The sequence below is a fragment of the Colobus angolensis genome, unplaced genomic scaffold, assembly GCF_000951035.1.
Source record: "Colobus angolensis palliatus isolate OR3802 unplaced genomic scaffold, Cang.pa_1.0 Scaffold55, whole genome shotgun sequence".
NCBI lineage: Eukaryota > Metazoa > Chordata > Mammalia > Primates > Cercopithecidae > Colobus > Colobus angolensis.
The window spans coordinates 8,174,493-8,181,822 of NW_012119043.1; the positions used below are offsets into that span (position 1 = coordinate 8,174,493).

Consider the following 7,330-nt stretch of genomic DNA (forward strand, 5'->3'; position numbering starts at 1 on the left):
CGGCTAGTTTTTTGTATTTTTTAGTAGAGACGGGGTTTCACCATGTTAGCCAGGATGGTCTCGATCTCCTGACCTCGTGATCCACCCATCTCGGCCTCCCAAAGTGCTGGGATTACAGGCTTGAGCCACCGCGCCCGGCCAATATATTTTTTATAATAAATAAGTAAAATATATCAATGCAATGTGGTACCCTGGGGTTAGGACCCTGGCCCAGAAAAAAGGACATCTGTGGGAGAACCGGGAACTCCAAATAAAGTCTAGAGTTTGGTGAACAGTAACATACCCACCACATCAGTTTCTTAGTTTGACAAATATACTGTGTGATGTAAGATGTTAACAATGGAGAGAACCAGGAACTGGGTGAGGAACTCCCTACACTAACTTCACAACTTTCTTGCAAATCAAAAATTATGCCAAAATTGAAAGTTTATTTAAATACCTTCAGGGATCACACTTATGAATGAGCCAAATAGGTGATGGGGCTCAGGACACACCACCCCAAAATGACTGTAGGAGACTGGAATATGTCACCTCAGGATCCATTTCTTTGGCATATTTCGAGCTGATTATTCTTAGAAACTGCAGACACAGGAGTAGCTCTGAAAAGCTGTCCTTTGATATAATAAATTGAAATCTACAGCTTGAGTATCCCAAATATGAAAATCCAAAATCTGAAACATTTTGAACACAGACATGATGCTCAAAGGAAATGCTCATTGGAGCATTCTGGATTTTGGATTTTTGGATTAGAGATGCTGAACCAGTAAGTAGAATGCAACATTTCAAAATGTGAAAAAAATCCAAAATCCGAAACACTTCCGGTCCCAGGCATTTCAGAGGAAAGATACTTGATCTGTGTAAACTAAAGTAACTGTCATAGGACCTTCATCAACCAGGGAAAATCTTTTCTTTTTTTTTTTTGAGACGGAGTCTCATTCTGTGGCCCAGGCTAGAGGGCAGTGGTGTCATCTCAGCTCACTGCAACCTCCGCCTCCCAGGTTCAAGTGATTCTCCTGCCTCAGCCCCCTGAGGAGCTAGGATTACAGATGCCCACCACCACATCCGACTAATTTTTGTATTTTTAGTTGAGATGGGGTTTCACCATTTTGGTCAGGCTGGTCTCGAACTCCTGACCTCGTGATCCACCCACCTCGGCCTCCCAAAGTGCTGAGATTACAGGCATGAGCCACCAGGCCCGGCTGGAAGATCTTAACTTAGGAGAGGAGATTGAAGGTCGATACCTGGTCACAAGCTATCACCTGTTCTTCTGAGGGCTACTCTGAGACAACTTTCATCATTCAAGAAACTTTTTATCTGCATAACAAGGCAACCTTTGTTCACCATACATTTCCTCCCCTCACCCTTCTGTAATCTAGCACCACCTCCCTCCAGGAGCCCCAAGCCCCTATTCCTTTTTCTATTTTATTTGGAGACAGGGTCTTGGTCTGTCACCCAGGCTGTAGTGCAGTTGTGCTATGTCGGCTCACTGCAGTCTCAACCTCCCAGGTTCAAGCGATCCTCTTGCCTCAACCTCCAGAGTGGCAGGGATCACAGGCATGAGCCACCATGCCAGGCTAATTTTTGTATTTTCTATAGAGACAGGGCTTTGCCATGTTGCCCAGGCTGGCCTGGATCTCCTGGGCTCAAGCGATCCACCTGCCTTTTCCTCCCAGAGTGCTGGGATTACAGGCATGAGCCACCACGCCCAGCCCCTTATTCCTTTTTTGTAGCTCAGGCACACTATATAAATGTCAATCATCTGACCTTGCTTTGAGTTTCACTTTCTGTGGGACTCCCACATTTATGCATGGAAAAATTTGTATGTATTTTTGTCTGTTAATATATCAATCATCAGTTTATTTCATAGACTCGATTATGGTACCTTCAGAAGGCAGAAAGAAAGTCTTCCCTCTCCCCTACATAGGCCAAGAGTAAGAATAACTATAAGGTGAAATGAAATACGCAGGTCTTACCCCAAAGCACTCAAGTTCAATTAAAAAAAAACAAAATTTGAGTGCTTTGGGGTGAGGCTCACGCCTGTAATGGCAATACTTTGAGAGGCCGAGATGGATGGATCACTTGACTCCAAGAGTTTGAGACCAGCCTGGGCAACATGGCGAAGCCCTGTCCCTCTACAAAAAAAAAAAAAAAACCACTGAAATTAGTGTGGTGGCTGAGATGGAAGGATGGCTTGAGCCCGGGAGGGAGGCTGAGGCTGCATGGAGCTGTGGTTATGCCACTGTACTCCAGCCTGGGCGACAGAGCAAGGCCCTATCTCAAAAAACATATAAATAAATAAAGTATATTTTGGTTAAATGCCAAAGATTAAGCGGGGGGAAAAGGAGAGTTTCTGATACTTCTAACTGATGAGGTGAAAAATAAAAAATAAAACAAAATAAAAAGGTACCTAGAATTTCAGCAAAAGAACAGGTTTCGAAGGAATCTCCCAAACTCTGTCCAGCTGAATGCATATTTACGCCTGTCCACAAGTCTGCACTCCCCTCAAAAGGTATTTCACAACTTCCACAAAGGAAGAACAACAAAATCGAGCTCACAGAAGTAGAGAAAAGAACTGTGGTTACTGGAGGTTAGAAAGGGGAGGGGAAGAGAGGCTAGAGAGAGGTTGGTTAACAGGTACAAAGTTACAGTTCAATGGGAGAAAGAAGTTCTACTGTTCTGTAAACTGTAGGGTGAATATGGCTAACAATGATTCTGTCTATATTTTCAAATAGCTAGGAGACTTCTGAACGTTCACAACACAAAGAAACCATAAGCGTTTGAGGTGATGAACATGTCAGTTACCCGTTGATCAATTACACACTGGAGACATGTATGAAAATATCACTCTTTATCCCATAAATGTGTATGATTATTATGTGTCAACTAAAAATAAAAGAGAAAATGGTCAATGGCTTTTTAAAGAGTTTGAAAATAAGAGAAAGATATAGTGAAATATCTATTTTACTCACAACGGAAAAAAAAAAAAACTCCCCACAAAACTTTAGCCACAAGTGGGTGGTAAATTCTTCTAAAAATACATCCTCAAGCTGTGTATAGAACTGTTTTCTACATTTGGGTATCAGATCAACACATAAAAGGGCAAGGCCTTCAGAAAGATAAAGCGGCTTTTTAACCACCAACTTAATCCTCGAAGATGGACTCTTCCAGGAAGAAAAAGGAGAAATATTCAATTCTACTCTGGTCCCTACTTCCCAGCCCCCAGAAAAGAAACACTAAGCTAGGTGCATGAATATGTATATCGCAGAAATGACCCCAGAATAAAAAAGGGATTCCTTGGGCAAAAGAAGGGCACTCACATGCAAATTGTCAGGTCTCCTAAGAAAATAGCCTAGTTTGTAAACAAGATAGAGTACCAGTTGCGAGGGTCAAAAAGGTCTGGTCTTTTAGGTTCTCTGGAGAAAAACGTTATTTCCAATAATGTGAGCACAGTGGATCCTGACTATAATCAACCCTCAGGAACTATCCAAATTGTATACTTATTACATTGAATATTGCCTAAAATTCTTAAACTAAGGATCGTCGCCTGGCAGGTTTTAAACTACGATTCTGCAACATGGTTTTTGTCGTCATGGAATTTAACCTGCCTGTCATCCCTGAAAATGTTCAAGGTGAATGGTACGTCTAAAGCCATAAATGGTTAAGCAGGAAGGATTTAGACAAAAGGGGAAACCCGGACCTCCAGCTCTCTTTGGGAAAGGAAGCGAGAAATTGGTCTTCGGTTACTTGATCCCAAACAAATTCTAATTTCAGTAGACCTCAGCTAAAAGTACAGAAGCTCAGAGTGAAATATTTCAGAGAAATGTGTGCCAATTCCATCTTCTGAGTTCAGGCGGTTTCTGCAGGGCGGTATGTCCCTCGAGTCAAAGATAAAGTTACCACAATCTTAAAGCCAGGTTCAAGCATGGCGTAACAACAAATCACAGTGATTTGTGGAATGGAAAATGCTTCCATCAGGGAGCTGGGCTGCTCCCCCACAATCAGAGTGGGCAATTTTCCTCTGGATTCTGGGTGAAACCACATGCCCAGTTTCCACATGAATGATGGGTTTTCACCAAACAGTGCAATGAGATCATTAATAAGATTGAAACTGCATTAGGATACAAAATTGTATGAACCCTGTGACAATTTCATAGAAAACAGGCACAAAGACAAAAGATAGAAGCCGCCCGATAAGGACAGCCAGTGGTAGTTGTTTCATTCTGACTATGAGATTATGCCTTTCTTCTTTATCTTCCATACTTTCTTTAATTTTTTTTAATAAAAAATTTCAAACTATCAGTGCATCATTTAGGAATAACCTCATGAATTCAAGGTTAAGGCAAGTCATCATTAAGCTCTTAAACCCACCTGAGGCACACTGTCAATTATTTCTAAGTCTCCGTGAGCTAAATAGCTTAACTTCTCCAACATTATTTTCTCTGAAGCCTCTAGCTTTGGATGCTGGTATATAAACTCCTACCTACTACGAGGTGAGCAGAGAATTACCATCACACAGACAGCTTCCAGAATGGTTCCTTTCTTATGTCCATGCCTTAAGCTCTATGAAATTACACAATTCTTCTACTGACATAACCTGCAGCCAAGGGACTTCATTAGCTACAAAGCCGTTGTCACCGGTGTCCAGAGAGTCAATCAACACAGGCTCAAATAAGATGAAATTATGAGGACCCTGGAAAATGCCACTTGACCTCAAATAACAATTCTTAGGCAAGTAAACATTAATCAAGTTCAGAACAGACCATGGGTGGCCACACGCGCCCAGGAGATGTCAAAAATGTGTGTGCTAAAGATACACAGAACTAAGGAAGTCTATTTACCTGATAGACCGCCTCACCCACGGGGCTATTTTCACTGCCGTAAAAGCGAAAACAAATAGAGGACAAGTCACGGTGCCAAGAATCCAGGACTTCCTCTTGCAGATCCTCCTTTTTCCACCCTCACTGTAGCTCTGGGGAAATTCCTCTTCAGTGGGAGAAGTTCAAGTCACAAAACGGCACCAGCCCATTCTCAAAGTGCTATTACACATCTCTGAGCAGTAAGGATGGGTAATGTCAGCAAAACATGCACTGTTTATTTTCTTGAAAATTCACTTACGCTGGAAACGCCTTCCAGCTCCTTCCTCTCAGTGGATTTTCCATTTACTGTCTTCAACCACCTGGGCTTGGCTGTACCTCCTCCACAGCTCTGCTGAGACCCTCCTGTTTGTTTGAACTATGTCCACATGTTCCTTCTGCCACATGTGCTCAGGCCTCAGTTTTTCCATGAAACTTTCTCTAACTCAGCTGCCTCCTTTCCACTGCTCTCAAGCCCTTTCCAGAGTTACAAGGGCGTTAGCACCAACTTTTTCGCCTGTGTGTACTTCTACTTTCTACCCATTGTGTAAACCCCTCAGGACCAGGAGCCATTCTTTTGCATCCTTTACATGGCAAGGGTAGCGCTTTATTTCTCAACAGCCAGCCCATAAAAGGAACAGAAGGAACAAAAAAGGAAGTGGATTCGCCAAAGACAGTGAATTACACTTCAATGTAGTATTTTAGAGATTTAAGAAATTGACCAGCTGAGGTAGCTCACACCTGTAATCCCAGCATTTTGGGAGGCCGAGGCAGGTGGATCACTAGAGGCCAGAAGTTCGAAACCAGCCTAGCCAACATGGCAATACCCTGTCTCCACTAAAAATGCAAAAATTAGTTAAGCGTGGTGGCACCCAACTGTAATCCCAGCTACTTGGGAGGCTGAGAAACGAGAATTGCTTGAACCCGGGTGGGGGGTTGAGGAGTGTGGGAAGGGTTAGCGGTTACAGTGAGCCGAGATCGCACCACTGCACTCCAGCCTGGTCAACAGAGTGAGACTCTGACTCAAAAAAAAAAAAAAAGAAAGAAATTGATCCTACGTTTTAGATCAATCACCCAGTCACTTAATCTGCGACATTACAAGATACCTTCTCAAATGTGAATAAATGCATCTATTATTCATGCCTTAAAGTAACAGGAAAGAGGAAGATGGGCCTCCCTCATGGTAGATTACAATTAAATGTTTCTTAGACAGTTTGGTGCACATTTAGTTCCCAGAGCAAGGGCTGGTGGAGAAGAAAGCCAAGTGCAACATGGGTGTTACTCAGTGCCAGGTAAAGCAAGTCACACACCATCCAGATTCTGCTCCAACTGATAAAACCAAAACACTGGTGGAATTCCAGATACCAGCTTGCACTTCTCTCTGCAGGCATCTGGGTTAGTCCTAAATAGGAAGTCCTAAAAAGAGTCACTCTGAGAAGGCAGGGGGTGAGAGGGCAGATTAAGGCAAATCATGGCTTTCCTAAAGAGGATCCCAACCTGGGCTTCAGGCAGTCTTTGAACCAGCACCAGTGCACCAGGCCAAGGGGAGGAAGGTATCCTCTTTGGGAAGACTGGTAGGAGCCTGGAAGGTCCGGTGGCTTCCAGAAACTGGATTTCCCAGTGACCACTGCTCAGTCCAACAGCCAGTGACATCAGCTCCACTGTCGGGAAGTAGAAAACCAGCGAAGGTCCAACTAGCCAGGTCCCTGAAGCATGACTTCCAGAACACACATCTTTCCCCTGTCACCTCCTCTCCCTGACCCTGAAGAGCTTCGGGCACACCACCAACTGACCACCTAGATCCACAGTGACCTGCAAACCAGAACGGGGAGGGCATTTGCCTAACTTGGCAGGGAGGGGCGAGGTCCACTGCTGCCACCAGTCACCAGCTGGTCCCACCAGCACCTACCCAGCACCAGCGGTGGACGGTGAGCGGCGTCTGGGCCCAGAGCTGGGTGCCATCAGCAGTGAGAGGACCCCTGCGCTCGCTCGCGGGGTGCCCACCTTACACCGCGGGGAGAGGTCAGGCCTAGGGGCCACGGCCTGCTTCGCTGATTTTCACCTCCCCAGGGTCTCCCAGGGGCCTCTGGTGTCCGTCCCGGATCTTGCGCGAACTCGCGGGGGCAAGGGGAGAAACGCGGGCACCCGCGCCCCTAGAAGCCAAATGTATGCAAAGAGCATTCCGGAATTCGTTGGGGTTTTTTTGTTTGTTTTGGTTTTGTTTCCGAACCCCCGGGGGGATATTTCTGGAAATCTCAACCTGAGTCACTAGAGCGAATCGCGCCTTTTTCTAAAATGCCCAGGGGCCGTCCTCTCCCCGTAGGGGGTCGCGGCGGGCCGCGAGGGGCGCTCGTTCGGGTGGGGGCCGGACGACCCCGCCACACGTGATCGGGCCACTCCGGGGCGCAGGAAATGAACCCAACCGGAGACGCGGCCGGGACCAGGGCTGGGAGGCCAGACCCCGCCCCGGCCCGGCC

The 7,330-nt window shown here is 45.5% G+C and overlaps 1 protein-coding gene across 5 annotated transcripts in view; it reads right to left on the reverse strand.

Annotated features, from left to right (window-relative positions):
• LITAF (lipopolysaccharide-induced TNF factor) overlaps nucleotides 1-7,330 on the reverse strand; it is a 49,186-nt gene that overhangs the window by 30,929 nt on the left and 10,927 nt on the right. Inside the window, exon 1 of one of the 5 annotated variants that reach the window (XM_011961411.1) lies at nucleotides 6,763-7,027. The exons of 3 other annotated variants lie outside the window; for them this stretch is intronic. The gene's annotated coding sequence lies outside the window, so the exon portion shown is untranslated. Of the gene's footprint in view, nucleotides 1-4,838; nucleotides 4,982-6,762; nucleotides 7,028-7,330 lie in introns of those variants that run through there. One more of the 5 variants, XM_011961415.1, reaches the window with a different exon arrangement.